This window comes from Scyliorhinus canicula, chromosome 7, assembly GCF_902713615.1.
Source record: "Scyliorhinus canicula chromosome 7, sScyCan1.1, whole genome shotgun sequence".
In the NCBI taxonomy this organism is placed as follows: domain Eukaryota; kingdom Metazoa; phylum Chordata; class Chondrichthyes; order Carcharhiniformes; family Scyliorhinidae; genus Scyliorhinus; species Scyliorhinus canicula.
In genome coordinates, this window is record NC_052152.1 from 2,505,824 (window position 1) to 2,524,308 (window position 18,485).

At 50.7% G+C, this 18,485-nt stretch overlaps 1 protein-coding gene across 6 annotated transcripts in view; it reads right to left on the reverse strand.

The window, feature by feature from the left end:
* cadm2b (cell adhesion molecule 2b) overlaps window positions 1-18,485 on the reverse strand; it is a 1,840,301-nt gene that overhangs the window by 56,736 nt on the left and 1,765,080 nt on the right. The gene's annotated exons all lie outside the window — the stretch shown is intronic.

The following is an 18,485-nucleotide window of genomic DNA, read 5'->3' on the forward strand; positions in this document are numbered from 1 at the left end:
GGGGGGGAGGTTTTCTAGTACTCTTCGGGAGGGTTTAAACTAATTTGGCTGGGGAATGGGAACTGGATTTGTAGTCCAGCAACTAAGGAAGCCGATATTCAGGACGCAAAAGCACGTAGTGATGCAGTGGGGAAGGTAACACTGACAAAGGAGAGTACTTGCAGGCAAGGAGATGGGTTGAAGTGTGTATACTTTAATGCAAGAAGCATCAGGAATAAGGTGGGTGAACTTAAGGCATGGATCGGTACTTGGGACTACGATGTGGTGGCCATCATGGAAACTTGGATAGAAGAGGGGCAGAAATGGTTGTTGGAGGTTCCTGGTTATAGATGTTTCAACAAGATTAGGGAGGATGGTAAAAGAGGTAAAGAGGTGGGGGGGGGGGGGGGGGGGGGTTGGCATTGTTTTCATTAATTTCATTAAAATCTGTGACTTAGAGACTGGACCAAGACAGTGACCTCTTCTGCACTGTCCTATTTAAAATAGATCTGTGATTAAGAAGCAGGACTTTGAGTAAAGAGATGCCAGGAAATGCCATGGATTATTTGTTACTGTTGTATAACAGCTGCAGAAGGCAGTTCGAGGGGGATCTGCCTACTGAGGTAGTATGGGTTGAAGTCAGAAATAGGAAAGGAGCAGTCACCTTGTTGGGAGTTTTCTATAGGCCCCCCAATAGCAGCAGAGATGTGGAGGAACAGATTGGGAAACAGATTTTGGAAAGGTGCAGAAGTCACAGGGTAGTAGTCATGGGCGACTTCAACTTCCCAAATATTGAGTGGAAACTCTTTAGATCAAATAGTTTGGATGGGGTGGTGTTTGTGCAGTGTGTCCAGGAAGCTTTTCTGACACAGTATGTAGATTGTCTGACCAGAGGGGAGGCCATATTGGATTTGATACTTGGTAATGAACCAGGGGAAGTGATAGATTTGTTAGTGGGGGAGCATTTTGGAGGTAGTGACCACAATTCTGTGACTTTCACTTTAGTAATGGAGAGGGATAGGTGCGTGCAACAGGGCAAGGTTTACAATTGGGGGAAGGGTAAATACGATGCCATCAGAGAAGAACTGAAGTGCATAAGTTGGGAACATAGGCTGTCAGGGAAGGACACAATTGAAATGTGGAACTTGTTCAAGGAACAGATGCTACGTGTCCTTGATATGTATGTCCCTGTCAGGCAGGGAAGAGATGGTCGAGTGAGGGAACCATGGTTGACAAGAAAGGTTGAATGTCTTGTTAAGGGGAAGAAGGAGACTTATGTAAGGCTGAGGAAACAAGGTTCAGACAGGGCGCTGGAGGGATACAAGATAGCCAGGAGGGAACTGAAGAAAGGGATTAGGAGAGCTCAGAGAGGGCATGAAAAATCTTTGGCAGGTAGGATCAAGGAAAACCCCAAGGCCTTTTACACATATGTGAGAAATATGAGAATGACTAGAGCGAGGGTAGGCTCGATCAAGGACAGTAGCGGGAGATTGTATATTGAGTCTGAAGATATAGGAGGGGTCTTGAACAAGTACTTTTCTTCAGTATTTTGAATGAGAAGGGCCATATTGTTGGAGAGGACAGTGTGAAACAGACTGGTAAACTCGAGGAGATACTTGTTAGGAAGGAAGATGTGTTGGGCATTTTGAAAAACTTGAGGCTAGACAAGTCCCCCGGGCCTGACGGGATATATCCAAGGATTCTATGGGAAGCAAGTGATGAAATTGCAGAGCCGTTGGCAATGATCTTTTCTTCCTCACTGTCAACAGGGGATTGGAGAATGATAAACGTTGTGCCCCTGTTCAAAAAAGGGAATAGGGATAACCCTGGGAATTACAGGCCAGTTAGTCTTACTTCGGTGGTAGGCAAAATAATGGAAAGGGTACTGAGGGATAGGATTTCTGAGCATCTGGAAAGACTGCTTGATTAGGGATAGTCAGCACGGATTTGTGAGGGGTAGGTCTTGCCTTACAAGTCTTATTGAATTCTTTGAGGAGGTGACCAAGCATGTGGATGAAGGTAAAGCAGTGGATGTGGTGTACATGGATTTTAGTAAGGCATTTGATAAGGTTCCCCATTGTAGGCTTGTGCAGAAAGTAAGGAGGCATGGGATAGTAGGAAATTTGGCCAGTTGGATAACGAACTGGCTAACCGATAGAAGTCAGAGAGTGGTGGTGGATGGCAAATATTCAGCCTGGAGCCCAGTTACCAGTGGCGTTCCACAGGGATCAGTTCAGGGTCCTCTCCTGTTTGTGATTATCATTAATGACTTGGATGAGGGAGTTGAAGGGTGGGTCAGTAAATTTGCAGACAATGCGAAGATTGGTGGAGTTGTGGATAGTGAGGAGGGCTGTTGTCGGCTGCAAAGAGACATAGATAGGATGCAGAGCTGGGCTGAGAAGTGGTAGATGGAGTTTAACTCTGAAAAGTGTGAGGTTGTCCATTTTGGAAGGACAAATATGAATGCGGAATACATGGTTAATGGGAGGGTTCTTGGCAACGTGGAGGAGCAGAGAGATCTTGGGGTCTATGTTCATAGTTCTTTGAAAGTTATCACTCAAGTGGATAGAGCTGAGAAGAAGGCCTATAGTGTGCTAGCGTTCATTAGCAGACGGATTGAATTTAAAAGCTGTGAGGTGATGATGCAACTGAAATGAAAATGAAATGAAAATCGCTTATTGTCACAAGGAGGCTTCAATGAAGTTACTGTGAAAAGCCCCTCGTTGCCACATTCCGGCGCCTGTTCGGAGAGGCTGGTACAGGAATCGAACCGTGCTGCTGGCCTGACTTGGTCTGCTTTAAAAGCCAGCGATTTAGCCCAGTGTGCTAAATCAGCCCCTGTACAACTGAACAAAACCTTGGTCAGGCCACATTTGGAGTACTGTGTGCAGTTCTGGTCGCCTCATTTTAGGAAGGATGTGGAAGTTTTGGAAAAGGTGCAAAGGAGATTTACCAGGATGTTGCCTGGAATGTAGAGTAGGTCTTACGAGGAAAGGTGAGGGTGTTAGGCCTTTTCTCACTAGAACGGAGAAGGATGAGGGGTGACTTGATCGAGGTTTATAAGATGATCAGGGGAATAGATAGAGTAGACAGTTAGAGACTTTTTCCCCGGGTGGAACACACCATTACAAGGGGACATAAATTTAAGGTGAATGGTGGAAGATATAGAGGGGATAGAACATAGAACATAGAATGATACAGCGCAGTACAGGCCCTTCGGCCCACGATGTTGCACCGACATGGGAAGTCAAAAACTAAAGGCCACCTAACCTACACTATGCCATTATCATCCATATGCTTATCCAATAAACTTTTAAATGCCCTCAATGTTGGCGAGGTCACTACTGTTGCAGGTATGGCATTCCACGGCCTCACCACTCTTTGCGTAAAAAACCTACCTCTGACGTCTGTCCTATATCTATTACCCCTCAATTTAAGGCTATGTCCCCTCGTGCTAGCCACCTCCATCCGCGGGAGAAGGTTCTCACTGTCCACCCTATCTAACCCGCTGATCATTTTGTATGCCTCTATTAAGTCACCTCTTAACCTTCTTCTCTCTAACGAGAACAACCTCAAGTCCATCAGCCTTTCCTCATAAGATTTTCCCTCCATACCAGGCAACATCCTGGTAACTCTCCTCTGCACCCGTTCCAAAGCTTCCACGTCCTTCCTATAATGAGGCGACCAGAACTGTACGCAATACTCCAAATGCGGCCGTACCAGAGTTTTGTACAGCTGCAACATGACCTCATGGCTCCGGAACTCAATCCCTCTACCAATAAAGGCCAGAGAGTAGTGGGGGCATGGAATGCACTGCCTGTGGAAGTAGTTGAGTCGGAAACATTAGGGACCTTCAAGCGGCTATTAGATAGGTACATGAATTACGGTAGAATGAGGGGGTGTAGATTGATTTGTTCTTAACCTAGGACAAAAAATCGGCACAACATGGTGGGCCGAAGGGCCTGCTCTGTGCTGTATTTCTCTATGTTCTATAAAAGATGACTATTGGTCAGAGTCATCACTCCCGGGGCAAAGTATTCTTTCCTCACAGTTTTACAAATTGAAAAGTTTTTTGGGGTTCTCTTTCGGTACCCTAACAAATGTTGGAGTCTAGTCGGTATCCTAACAAACAGGATACTATTAGTCGGTCTCAAAGATATTCCTGTTCAACATTAGTGTTACAGGGACACTAATTTCCCACTCTCCTCCACTTCTGGACAGAAGGTTCTGGCTGACACTGAGGTACGATGTTCACAGGGAGCATAGTGACTGTCCCTGCCCGCCACAGCCCCTTTTGGACACTAGGGGGTAATTTGGCGTGGCCAAGCCACCTAACCGGCACATCTTTGGGAGGAATCCGGAGAATCCGGAGGAAACCCACGCAGACACGGGGAGAAAGTTCAAACTCCACACAGTCACCCAAGGCCAGAATTGAACCCAGGCCGCTGGCGCTGAGGGGCAGCAATGCTAACCACTGTGCCATCCAGTTATGAAATAAATCTTAAGAAGGCATTTAGAAAGTAATGGCTTGATCAGAAAGTCAACATGGTTTAACAAAAGGGAAATTGTGTTTGACAAATGTAATAGGAAATAGGAATGTAACTAGCACAGTAAATCTAGGGGAACCAGTAGATATAGTATACTTGGATTTCCAAAAGGCATTTGATGAGGGCCCAAACAAAATGTCTATACTCAAGATAAGAGCTCACAATTGGAGGTGATATATTAGCATTGATAGAGGATTGGTTAATGGACAGAAATTAAAGTTGTAACGAGAGGATTCTGTAGCTATTTACTGTCTATATTAACAAAGAGTCTGAGAGTAATTCATCCAAGTTTGCTGATGATACAAAACCAGGTGAGAATGTAAGTTGTGAGGAAGACACAAAGAGGCTGCAGCGAGGTATGGACAGATTGACCGGGCAAGAAGATGGAATATAATTTGGAAGCGTGTGAGGTTATCCACTATGGAAAGAACAGAAAAACAGAATATTTTTTAAAGGTGTGAAATAAATAAATGTTGATGTTTAGAGGAATTTGAATGTAATAGTATAAGGAACACAGAAGGCAAATCACAAGCACTTAGGAAGATGTGATGACCTTTCACTGGGCAGCAGAACAGGAAGGATAATTAGAAATTTCTCAAAATTATCTCGGGGATCTTCAATTGTTAAAGGGGAGCTGCAGGGAAATGGTGATCAGCACACAGATGCAGACAGGAAGATAAATATAGAAAGAGTAGCACAGAATTCATGTGAATGAAGCCAGCTAAGCTCGTGATGTAAATGTTGTTTCCTGTTAAGGGAATAAGAAACATGGTATTCCAGAAGCTCTTTGGAAAGTATTGTACACACGAGTCAGCTCAAAGAAACTGAATCTTAAAAAGTGTTCCAAATCACAAAGGCATGAGAAAGAGATGAGAGTTTGTGTCAGAACACCAGGGCCTGAATTTTACACCCCCCCCCCCCACCATCGGTTTTGCAGCTGGGGGGGCGGGGGGAGTGTGGAATTGCAGGAATCGAGTTCCTTCTGGGTTCCTGCCTATCCAGACAGCACAATGATTTGATACGGGGGCAGCAAGGGCTCAGATGGGGACCCTGCCCTCGGTCTAATTGAGCATCTGTCTGAAACCCCCTCTGACTGGGGGAAGCCAGTCACCCCGACCTCCTGATCTCTCACCCCCACTGGCCTCTCCCTTGCGACTCTGATTGCTTCCATACCCTCCCCACTCTGGACCATTCCGAATGCTTACCTTATCCCCTGGCTCAGGCAGGTTGGGGCAGTTCCTCTTTCCTCTACTGCGGTCCTGTTGCCGGGCAACCTGATTGGCCGGCAGCTCTCCCAGACAGGGCTTCCAACTGAGTGAGCGACAGAACATCCACCTGCAGCCAATCGATGCTCATTGGAGCAAAAATTAGCTGCAGGGAAGCCGGGATGATAGGGACATGTTAGGGAAGCCGGGATGATAGGGACGTGTTAGGGAAGCCGGGATGACAGGGACATGTTAGGGAAGCTGGGATGATACGGACATGTTAGGGAAGCCGGGATGACACGGACATGTTAGGGAAGCTGGGATGACACGGACATGTTAGGGAAGCTGGGATGATACGGACATGTTAGGGAAGCCGGGATGACACGGACATGTTAGGGAAGCTGGGATGACACGGACATGTTAGGGAAGCTGGGATGATACGGACATGTTAGGGAAGCCGGGATGACACGGACATGTTAGGGAAGCCGGGATGACAGGGACATGTTAGGGAAGCTGGGATGATACGGACATGTTAGGGAAGCCGGGATGACACGGACATGTTAGGGAAGCCGGGATGATACGGACATGTTAGGGAAGCCGGGATGATAGGGACATGTTAGGGAAGCTGGGATGACACGGACATGTTAGGGAAGCCGGGATGACAGGGACATGTTAGGGAAGCCGGGATGACACGGACATGTTAGGGAAGCCGGGATGACACGGACATGTTAGGGAAGCCGGGATGATACGGACATGTTAGGGAAGCCGGGATGATAGGGACATGTTAGGGAAGCTGGGATGATAGGGACATGTTAGGGAAGCTGGGATGATAGGGACATGTTAGGGAAGCTGGGATGACAGGGACATGTTAGGGAAGCTGGGATGACACGGACATGTTAGGGAAGCTGGGATGATACGGACATGTTAGGGAAGCCGGGATGACACGGACATGTTAGGGAAGCTGGGATGACACGGACATGTTAGGGAAGCTGGGATGATACGGACATGTTAGGGAAGCCGGGATGACACGGACATGTTAGGGAAGCCGGGATGACAGGGACATGTTAGGGAAGCTGGGATGATACGGACATGTTAGGGAAGCCGGGATGACACGGACATGTTAGGGAAGCCGGGATGACACGGACATGTTAGGGAAGCCGGGATGATACGGACATGTTAGGGAAGCCGGGATGATAGGGACATGTTAGGGAAGCTGGGATGATAGGGACATGTTAGGGAAGCTGGGATGATAGGGACATGTTAGGGAAGCTGGGATGATAGGGACATGTTAGGGAAGCCGGGATGATAGGGACATGTTAGGGAAGCCGGGATGATAGGGACATGTTAGGGAAGCCGGGATGATACGGACATGTTAGGGAAGCTGGGATGACACGGACATGTTAGGGAAGCTGGGATGATACGGACATGTTAGGGAAGCCGGGATGACACGGACATGTTAGGGAAGCCGGGATGACAGGGACATGTTAGGGAAGCTGGGATGATACGGACATGTTAGGGAAGCCGGGATGACACGGACATGTTAGGGAAGCCGGGATGACACGGACATGTTAGGGAAGCCGGGATGATACGGACATGTTAGGGAAGCCGGGATGATAGGGACATGTTAGGGAAGCTGGGATGATAGGGACATGTTAGGGAAGCTGGGATGATAGGGACATGTTAGGGAAGCTGGGATGATAGGGACATGTTAGGGAAGCCGGGATGATAGGGACATGTTAGGGAAGCCGGGATGATAGGGACATGTTAGGGAAGCTGGGATGACATGGACATGTTAGGGAAGCTGGGATGACATGGACATGTTAGGGAAGCCGGGATGATAGGGACATGTTAGGGAAGCCGGGATGATAGGGACATGTTAGGGAAGCCGGGATGATAGGGACATGTTAGGGAAGCCGGGATGATAGGGACATGTTAGGGAAGCCGGGATGATAGGGACATGTTAGGGAAGCCGGGATGACACGGACATGTTAGGGAAGCTGGGATGACATGGACATGTTAGGGAAGCTGGGATGATAGGGACATGTTAGGGAAGCTGGGATGATAGGGACATGTTAGGGAAGCTGGGATGATAGGGACATGTTAGGGAAGCCGGGATGATAGGGACATGTTAGGGAAGCCGGGATGATAGGGACATGTTAGGGAAGCCGGGATGATAGGGACATGTTAGGGAAGCCGGGATGATAGGGACATGTTAGGGAAGCTGGGATGATAGGGACATGTTAGGGAAGCCGGGATGATAGGGACATGTTAGGGAAGCCGGGATGATAGGGACATGTTAGGGAAGCTGGGATGACACGGACATGTTAGGGAAACCGGGATGATAGGGACATGTTAGGGAAGCTGGGATGATAGGGACATGTTAGGGAAGCCGGGATGATAGGGACATGTTAGGGAAGCCGGGATGATAGGGACATGTTAGGGAAGCCGGGATGATACGGACATGTTAGGGAAGCCGGGATGATAGGGACATGTTAGGGAAGCCGGGATGACAGGGACATGTTAGGGAAGCCGGGATGATAGGGACATGTTAGGGAAGCCGGGATGATAGGGACATGTTAGGGAAGCCGGGATGATAGGGACGTGTTGGGGAAGCTGGGATGACAGGGACATGTTAGGGAAGCCGGGATGATAGGGACATGTTAGGGAAGCCGGGATGATAGGGACGTGTTAGGGAAGCCGGGATGATAGGGACATGTTAGGGAAGCTGGGATGACACGGACATGTTAGGGAAGCCGGGATGACACGGACATGTTAGGGAAGCCGGGATGATAGGGACGTGTTGGGGAAGCTGGGATGACAGGGACATGTTAGGGAAGCCGGGATGATAGGGACATGTTAGGGAAGCCGGGATGACACGGACATGTTAGGGAAGCCGGGATGACACGGACATGTTAGGGAAGCTGGGATGATAGGGACATGTTCGGGAAGCTGGGATGATACGGACATGTTAGGGAAGCCGGGATGATACGGACATGTTAGGGAAGCCGGGATGATACGGACATGTTAGGGAAGCCGGGATGACAGGGACATGTTAGGGAAGCCGGGATGATAGGGACATGTTAGGGAAGCCGGGATGACACGGACATGTTAGGGAAGCTGGGATGACACGGACATGTTAGGGAAGCCGGGATGATAGGGACATGTTAGGGAAGCCGGGATGATAGGGACGTGTTAGGGAAGCCGGGATGACACGGACATGTTAGGGAAGACGGGATGATACGGACATGTTAGGGAAGCCGGGATGATAGGGACATGTTAGGGAAGCCGGGATGATAGGGACATGTTAGGGAAGCCGGGATGATAGGGACATGTTAGGGAAGCTGGGATGACACGGACATGTTAGGGAAGCCGGGATGATAGGGACATGTTAGGGAAGCCGGGATGACACGGACATGTTAGGGAAGCCGGGATGATAGGGACATGTTAGGGAAGCCGGGATGACACGGACATGTTAGGGAAGCCGGGATGATAGGGACGTGTTGGGGAAGCTGGGATGACAGGGACATGTTAGGGAAGTCGGGATGATAGGGACATGTTAGGGAAGCCGGGATGATAGGGACATGTTAGGGAAGCCGGGATGACACGGACATGTTAGGGAAGCCGGGATGACATGGACATGTTAGGGAAGCTGGGATGATACGGACATATTAGGGAAGCCGGGATGATACGGACATGTTAGGGAAGCCGGGATGACAGGGACATGTTAGGGAAGCCGGGATGATAGGGACATGTTAGGGAAGCCGGGATGACACGGACATGTTAGGGAAGCTGGGATGACACGGACATGTTAGGGAAGCCGGGATGATAGGGACGTGTTAGGGAAGCCGGGATGATACGGACATGTTAGGGAAGCTGGGATGACACGGACATGTTAGGGAAGCCGGGATGATAGGGACGTGTTAGGGAAGCCGGGATGACAGGGACATGTTAGGGAAGCCGGGATGATAGGGACATGTTAGGGAAGCCGGGATGATACGGACATGTTAGGGAAGCTGGGATGACACGGACATGTTAGGGAAGCCGGGATGATAGGGACATGTTAGGGAAGCCGGGATGATAGGGACGTGTTAGGGAAGCCGGGATGACAGGGACATGTTAGGGAAGCCGGGATGATAGGGACATGTTAGGGAAGCCGGGATGATAGGGACGTGTTAGGGAAGCCGGGATGACAGGGACATGTTAGGGAAGCCGGGATGACAGGGACATGTTAGGGAAGCCGGGATGATAGGGACGTGTTAGGGAAGCCGGGATGACAGGGACATGTTAGGGAAGCCGGGATGATAGGGACATGTTAGGGAAGCCGGGATGATAGGGACATGTTAGGGAAGCCGGGATGATAGGGACGTGTTAGGGAAGCCGGGATGATAGGGACGTGTTAGGGAAGCCGGGATGAGGACTGGAGAACAGCTAATGTGGTCCCACTTTGGAAAAAAGGTTGTAGAGACAAGCCAGTGAAGTACAGACCAGTGAGAATCACGTCAGTGGTGGGAAACTATTGGAGAGAATTCTGAAGGAGAGAATCTATCTCCACTTGGAGAGATAAGGTTTGATCAGGAATAGTCAGCGTAGCTTTGTCAGAGGGAGGCCAGGCCTAACAAATCTGATTGAATATTTTGAGCATGTGACCAGGTGTGTAGATGAGGGTAGTGCAGTTGATGTAGTTTACATGGATTTCAGCAAAGCCTTTGACAAGGTCCCACATGGGAGATTTATAAAGAAGGCTGATTCACATGGGATCCAGGGGAACTTGATAAGGTGGGTTCAAAGCTGGCTTAGCTGTAGGAGACAGAGGGTGATGACAGACGGCTGCTTTAGTGACTGGAAGCCAGTGTCCTGTGGGGTACCACAGGGGTCTGTGCTGGGTCCCCTATTGTTTGTCATTTATATAAATGACACAGATGTCTATGTGGGAGGTCGGATCAGTAAGTTTGCGGATGGCCCGACAATTGGCCAGGAGGTTAACAATGAGGTTGAGAGTCTTGGGTTACAGGCAGATACAGACGGGATGGTCAAATGGGCAGAATAGTGGCTGATGGAATTTAACCCTGAAAAGTGTGAGGTGATGCACTTTGGAAGGAGTAACGTGACAAGGAAGTATTCAATGAATGGCCTGACACTGGGATTTTCTGAGGAACAAAGGGACCCTCACAGTCCATAGATCTCTGAAGGTGGGAGGGCAGGTTAGTAGGGTGGTGTTAAAGGCAAATGGGACAGCTGCCTTTATCAATCGAGGCTAAGATTACAAAAGCAGGGAGGTCATGTTGAATTGGTGAGGCCACAGCTGGAGCACTGTGTGCAATTCTGGTCGCCCCATTCCAGTAAGGATGTGATTGCGCTGGAGGGGGTGCAGAGGAGATTCACCAGGATGTTGCCTGGGATGGAACGTTTCAGTTATGAAGAGAGGTTGGATAGGCTTGGGTTGTTTGCTCTGGAGCAGAGAAGACTGAGGGGTGACCTGATTGAGGTGGACAAGATTATGAGGGCCATGGACAGGGTGGATAGGGAATAGCTGTTCCCCTTAGTTGATGGGTCAGTCGCGAGGGGGACACAAATTCAAGGTGGGGGGGGGGGGGGGGGGGGTTCGGGGGGATTTGAGGAAAAGCTTTTTTACCCAGAGGGTGGTGAGGGTCTGGAACACACTGCCTGGGAGGGTGGTGACGGTCAGGAACACACTGCCTGGGAGGGTGGTGACGGTCAGGAACACACTGCCTGGGAGGGTGGTGACAGTCAGGAACACACTGCCTGGGAGGGTGGTGACGGTCAGGAACACACTGCCTGGGAGGGTGGTGACAGTCAGGAACACACTGCCTGGGAGGGGGGTGACGGTCAGGAACACACTGCCTGGGAGGGTGGGAGAGGCAGGAACACACTGCCTGGGAGGGTGGTGACGGTCAGGAACACACTGCCTGGGAGGGTGGTGACGGTCTGGAACACACTGCCTGGGAGGGTGGTGATGGTCAGGAACACACTGCCTGGGAGGGTGGTGATGGTCAGGAACACACTGCCTGGGAGGGTGGTGACGGTCAGGAACACACTGCCTGGGAGGGTGGGAGAGGGTCAGGAACACACTGCCTGGGAGGGTGGTGATGGTCAGGAACACACTGCCTGGGAGGGTGGTGACGGTCAGGAACACACTGCCTGGGAGGGTGGTGACGGTCAGGAACACACTGCCTGGGAGGGTGGTGATGGTCAGGAACACACTGCCTGGGAGGGTGGTGACGGTCAGGAACACACTGCCTGGGAGGGTGGGAGAGGGTCTGGAACACACTGCCTGGGAGGGTGGTGACGGTCTGGAACACACTGCCTGGGAGGGTGGTGATGGTCTGGAACGCACTGCCTGGGAGGGTGGTGACGGTCAGGAACACACTGCCTGGGAGGGTGGTGATGGTCTGGAACGCACTGCCTGGGAGGGTGGTGACGGTCAGGAACACACTGCCTGGGGGGGTGGCGATGGTCAGGAACACATTGCCTGGGAGGGTGGGAGAGGCTGGAACACACTGCCTGGGAGGGTGGGAGAGGCTGGAACACACTGCCTGGGAGGGTGGTGACGGTCAGGAGCGCACTGCCTGGGAGGGTGGTGACGGTCAGGAACACACTGCCTGGGAGGGTGATGACGGTCAGGAACACACTGCCTGGGAGGGTGGTGACGGTCAGGAACACACTGCCTGGGAGGGTGGTGACGGTCAGGAACACACTGCCTGGGAGGGTGGTGACTGTCAGGAACGCTCTGACTGGGAGGGTGGTAGGGGCGGGTTGCCTCACATCCTTTAAAAAGTACCTGGATGAATACTTGGCACCTCATAACGTTCAAGGCTATGGGCCAAGTGCTGGCAAGTGGCAGGTCACATGTCGGTACAGACTTACTGGGCCGAAGGGCCTGCTCTGCACTGTGTGATTCTGTGCCATCCAGGCTGAACTGATCCCAGTGAGAGAAAGTTCATAAATATGGACCGCACCGTCGTTCCCAATATCCGGGGACATTGGTGGAATAAGCCAGCCCGGGAATGCCACTCAAAGGCCAAGTTGATTTATTTGGAAAGACATGGGGGGCGGGAGGAAGGTTTTAGTGGTGTGACCAGGGGTCAATATTGGGACCCTTGCTTTTCCTTATGTATATTAATGATCTTAATGAGGAGGACTTCAAATCGACATGGACAAGTTGGTGGAGTGGACAGATAGGTGGTCGATGAGGTTCAATGCGGAGAAGTGTCAGGTGATGCATTTTGGTGGGAAGAACAGGGGGAGACAAAACAAAGTTAAGGGTTGAAATTCAAAAAAGGGGCATCGGAGCAGAGGGAGCTGGGTGTATCTGTGCAGAGATCATTGAAGGTGGCAGGACAGGTGGAGAGAGCCGTTAATAAAGCAGAGAGTGTTCAGAGCTTTATTAATCAGGACAGAGAGTACAGGAGCAATGGGATTGTGCTGAACTTACACAAGACACTAGTTAGCCCTCAGCTGGAATATTGTTCACAGGAAAGTCTGGAATGATCTGTCTGAAAAGAAGAAGTTCATTCAAGACCCTCAAAAGGAATGAAAATGTGAAATGGAGGAATGTGCACGGTTCTGGGTGACTGTGAGAGAATAGCACAAGCTGAATTGTCCATTCTGAGAGCAGGTGCAGACACCACAGGCCTAATAGCCTGTTTCAAATCGGAACAATTCTGTAAAATTCTCGAAGGCACTCTTTACACTGCCCCCAAAAAACACTCCCAGAACAGGTACAGCACGGGGTTAGATACAGAGTAAAGCTCCCTCTACAGTGTCCCCATCAAACACTCCCAGGACAGGTACAGCACGGGGTTAGATACAGAGTAAAGCTCCCTCTACAGTGTCCCCATCAAACACTCCCAGGACAGGTACAGCACGGGGTTAGATACAGAGTAAAGCTCCCTCTACACTGTCCCCATCAAACACTCCCAGGACAGGTACAGCACGGGGTTAGGTACAGAGTAAAGCTCCCTGTACACTGTCCGCATCAAACACTCCCAGGACAGGTACAGCACGGGGTTAGATACAGAGTAAAGCTCCCTCTACACTGTCCCCATCAAACACTCCCAGGATAGGTACAGCACGGGGCTAGATACAGAGTAAACCTCCCTCTACACTGTCCCCATCAGCACTCCCAGAACAGGTACAGCACGGGGTTAGATACAGAGTAAAGCTCTCTCTACACTGCCCCCATCAAACACTCCCAGAACAGGTACAGCACGGGGTTAGATACAGAGTAAAGCTCCCTCTACACTGTCCCCATCAAACACTCCCAGGACAGGTGGAGCACGGGGTTAGATACAGAGCAAAGCTCTCTCTACACTGCCCCCATCAAACACTCCCAGCACAGGTACAGCACGGGGTTAGATACAGAGTAAAGCTCCCTCTACACTGTCCCCATCAAACACTCCCAGGACAGGTGGAGCACGGGGTTAGATACAGAGCAAAGCTCTCTCTACACTGCCCCCATCAAACACTCCCAGCACAGGTACAGCACGGGGTTAGATACAGAGTAAAGCTCCCTCTACACTGCCCCAAAAAACACTCCCAGGACAGGTACAGCACGGGGTTCGATAAAGAGTAAAGCTCCGTCTACACTGTCCCCATCAAATACTCCCTGGACAGGTACAGCACGGGGTTAGATACAGAGTAAAGCTCCCTCTACACTGTCCGCATCAAACACTCCCAGGGCAGGTACAGCACGGGGTTCGATACAGAGTAAAGCTCCCTCTACACTGTCCCCATCAAACACTCCCTGGAAAGGTACAGCATGGGGTTAGATACAGAGTAAAGCTCCCTCTACACTGCCCCCAAAAAACACTCCCAGGACAGGTACAACACGGGATTAGATACAGAGTAAAGCTCCCTCTACACTGTCCCCATCAAACACTCCCAGGACAGGTACAGCACGGGGTTAGATACAGAGTAAAGCTCCCTCTGCACTGTCCCCATCAAACACTCCCAGGGCAGGTACAGCACGGGTTTAGATACAGAGTAAAGCTCCCTCTACACTGTCCTCATCAAACACTCCCAGGACAGGTACATCACGGGGTTAGATACAGAGTAAAGCTCCCTCTACACTGTCCCCATCAAACACTCCCAGGAAAGGTACAGCACGGGGTTGGATACAGAGTAAAACTCCCTCTACACTGTCCCCATCAAACACTCCCAGGACAGGTACAGTACGGGTTTAGATACAGAGTAAAGCTCCCTCTACACTGTCCCCATCAAACACTCCCAGGACAGGTACAGCACAGGGTTAGATACAGAGTAAAGCTCCCTCTACACTGTCCCCATCAAACACTCCCTGGACAGGTACAGCACAGGGTTAGATACAGAGTAAAGCTCCCTCTACACTGTCCCCATCAAACACTCCCAGGACAGGTACAGCACGGGGTTAGATACAGAGTAAAGCTCCCTCTACACTTCCCCCATCAAACACTACAGCACGGGGTAAGATACAGAGCTACTCCCCCTTGTGGTCAGATAACGCTACTGCGCTTACAAAGATATAGGGTGCAATGCTCCGCTGCCCACGACGGGTCGGGGAATAGCGTGAGGGCCTTCCCGACATTTTTCCCGACCTCCCGCTATTCTCCCCCCCCACGGCCGCGCCATGATACGAATCGCTGCTCGCTGTTTTTTACGGCGAGCAGCGATTCTCCCCTGGCCGATGGCCGAGTTCCCAGGCCTTTACGGCCGTTTTCTAGAACGCAAACACACCTGCTCTCACCGTTCGTGAAAACGGCCGCAAAGTTCCGTCCCGACAACCATGGCACCGATTGGCACGGCCGCACCACCGATCGTGGGCAGCGGGTCCGATACCCGCGCACTCTTTGTTCCTCCGCCGCCCCGCAGGATCAGTCCGCGGGGCGGCTGAGAGGCATGACGGCCCGCGCATGCGCAGGTTTGACGCATATGCGTGACGACGTCATCTGCGCATGCGCGGCTGACGCCATCGTGCGTGTCAGCTGCCGTGACGCTTGGCGCGCGGGCTTAGCGACGGTCGCTAAGCCCGCGATGCCGTGCTTCACGGGGCCACGCTGCTAGCCCCGACCGGGGGGGGGAGAATCGGGTCCCGGGAAGGGGCGCGGAGGCTGCCGTGAAACACGGCCAGTTTCACGGCAGCCTTTACGACTCTCCGCATTTGCAGAGAATCGCGCCCATAGTGTGAATTATCATGTTACATTCACCACAGTAGGTACAGCACGGGGTTAGATACAGAGTAAAGCTCCCTCTACACTGTCCCCATCAAACAATCCCAGGACAGGTACAGCACGGGGTTAGATACAGAGTAAAGCTCCCTCTACACTGTCCCCATCAAACACTCCCAGGACAGGTACAGCACGGGATTAGATACAGAGTAAAGCTCTCTCTACACTGTCCCCATCAAACAATCCCAGGACAGGTACAGCACGGGGTTAGATACAGAGTAAAGCTCCCTCTACACTGTCCCCATCAAACACTCCCAGGACAGGTACAGCACGGGGTTAGATACAGAGTAAAGCTCCCTCTACACTGTCCCCATCAAACACTCCCAGGACAGGTACAGCACGGGTTTAGATACAGAGTAAAGCTCCCTCTACACTGTCCCCATCAAACACTCCCAGGACAGGTACAGCACGGGGTTAGATACAGAGTATAGCTCCCTCCACACTGTCCCCATCAAACACTCCCAGGACAGGTACAGCACGGGGTTAGATACAGAGTAAAGCTCCCTCTACACTGTCCCCATCAAACACTCCCAGGACAGGTACAGCATAGGGTTAGATACAGAGTAAAGCTCCCTCTACACTGTCCCCATCAAACACTCCCAGGACAGGTACAGCACGGGGTTAGATACAGAGTAAAGCTCCCTCCACACTGTCCCCATCAAACACTCCCAGGGCAGGTACAGCACGGGGTTAGATACAGAGTAAAGCTCCCTCTACACTGTCCCCATCAAACACTCCCAGGACAGGTACAGCACGGGGTTAGATAGAGAGTAAAGCTCCCTCTACACTGTCCCCATCAAACATTCCCAGGACAGGTACAGCACAGGGTTAGATACAGAGTAAAGCTCCCTCTGCACTGTCCCCATCAAACACTCCCAGGACAGGTACAGCACGGGGTTAGATACAGAGTAAAGCTCCCTCTACACTGTCCCCATCAAACACTCCCAGGGCAGGTACAGCACGGGGTTAGATACAGAGGAAAGCTCCCTCTACACTGTCCCCATCAAACACTCCCAGGGCAGGTACAGCACGGGGTTAGATACAGAGTAAAGCTCCCTCTACACTGTCCCCATCAAACACTCCCAGGGCAGGTACAGCACGGGGTTAGATACAGAGTAAAGCTCCCTCTACACTGTCCCCATCAAACACTCCCAGGGCAGGTACAGCACGGGGTTAGATACAGAGTAAAGCTCCCTCTACACTGCCGCCATCCTCTGGGATGCAGAGGTGGTGGCCAGAATTTTACAGTCTTCCTTAGACTCAGAAGACATACCAGAGGACTGGAGAGGATGGATTCTACCGTGGGTTCTATCTGGACAGGCTGGGTTTTACAAAGGAAATTAAAAATAGAATCCAATCCAAGTAAGAAGAATACAGATTGGCCAAGAAAAAATAATCGGTCTGAGGATTGGGAGCAGATTAGAATTCAGCAAAGAAGGACAAAGGGATTGATTAAAATGGGGAATGTACAGTACGAAAGGAAGCTTGCAGGGAACATGAAGACTGACACTCAGAGTTTCGATAGGTATGTGAAGAGACAGAGATTGGTAAAGAGAAATGTAGCCCCCCTACAGACAGAAACAGGGGAATGCATAATAAGGGACAAAGAAATGGCTGAGCAATTGAATACATACTTTGGTTCTGTCTTCACAAATGAGGACACAAATCAGATCCCAGGAATGTTGGAGAAAGAAAGGTTTAGTGAGAGGGAAGGACTGAGGGAGATCAACATTAGTAGAGAAATGGTGCTGGGAAAATTGATGGGATTGAAGACGGATAAATCCCCAGGGACTGAGAATCTGTATCCCAGAGTGCTTAAGGAGGTGGCTCTGGAAATAGTGGATGCATTGGTGGTCACCTTCCGGGATTCTATAGACTCTGGAACTGTCCCTGCAGATTGGAGGATAGCTCACGTCACTCCGATATTCAAAAAGGGAGGTAGAGAGAAAGGGAATTATAGACCAGTAAGCCTAACATCAGTCGTGGGGAAAATGGTTGAATCCATTATCAAGGACTTTATAGTGGGACATTTAGAAAGCAGTGGCAGGATGAGTCAGAGTCAGCATGGATTTATGAAGGGAAAATCATGCTTGACAAATCTGTTGGAATTCTTTGAAGAGGTAACCAGTACAGTTGACAAGGGGAGCCAGTCGATGTGGTATATTTGGACTTTCAGATGGCATTTGACAAAGTCCCGCATGGTAGCATTGTGGATAGCACAATTGCTTCACAGCTCCAGGGTCCCAGGTTCGATTCCAGCTTGGGTCACTGTCTGTGCGGAGTCTGCACATCCTCCCCATGTGTGCCTGGGTTTCCTCCGGGTGCTCCGGTTTCCTCCCACAGTCCAAAGATGTGCAGGTTAGGTGGATTGGCCATGATAAATTGCCCTTAGTTTCCAAAATTGCCCTTCGTGTTGGGTGGGGTTACTGGGTTATGGGGATAGGGTGTAAGTGTTGACTTTGGGTAGGGTGCTCTTTCCAAGAGCCGGTGCAGACTCGATGGGCCGAATGGCCTCCTTCTGCACTGTAAAT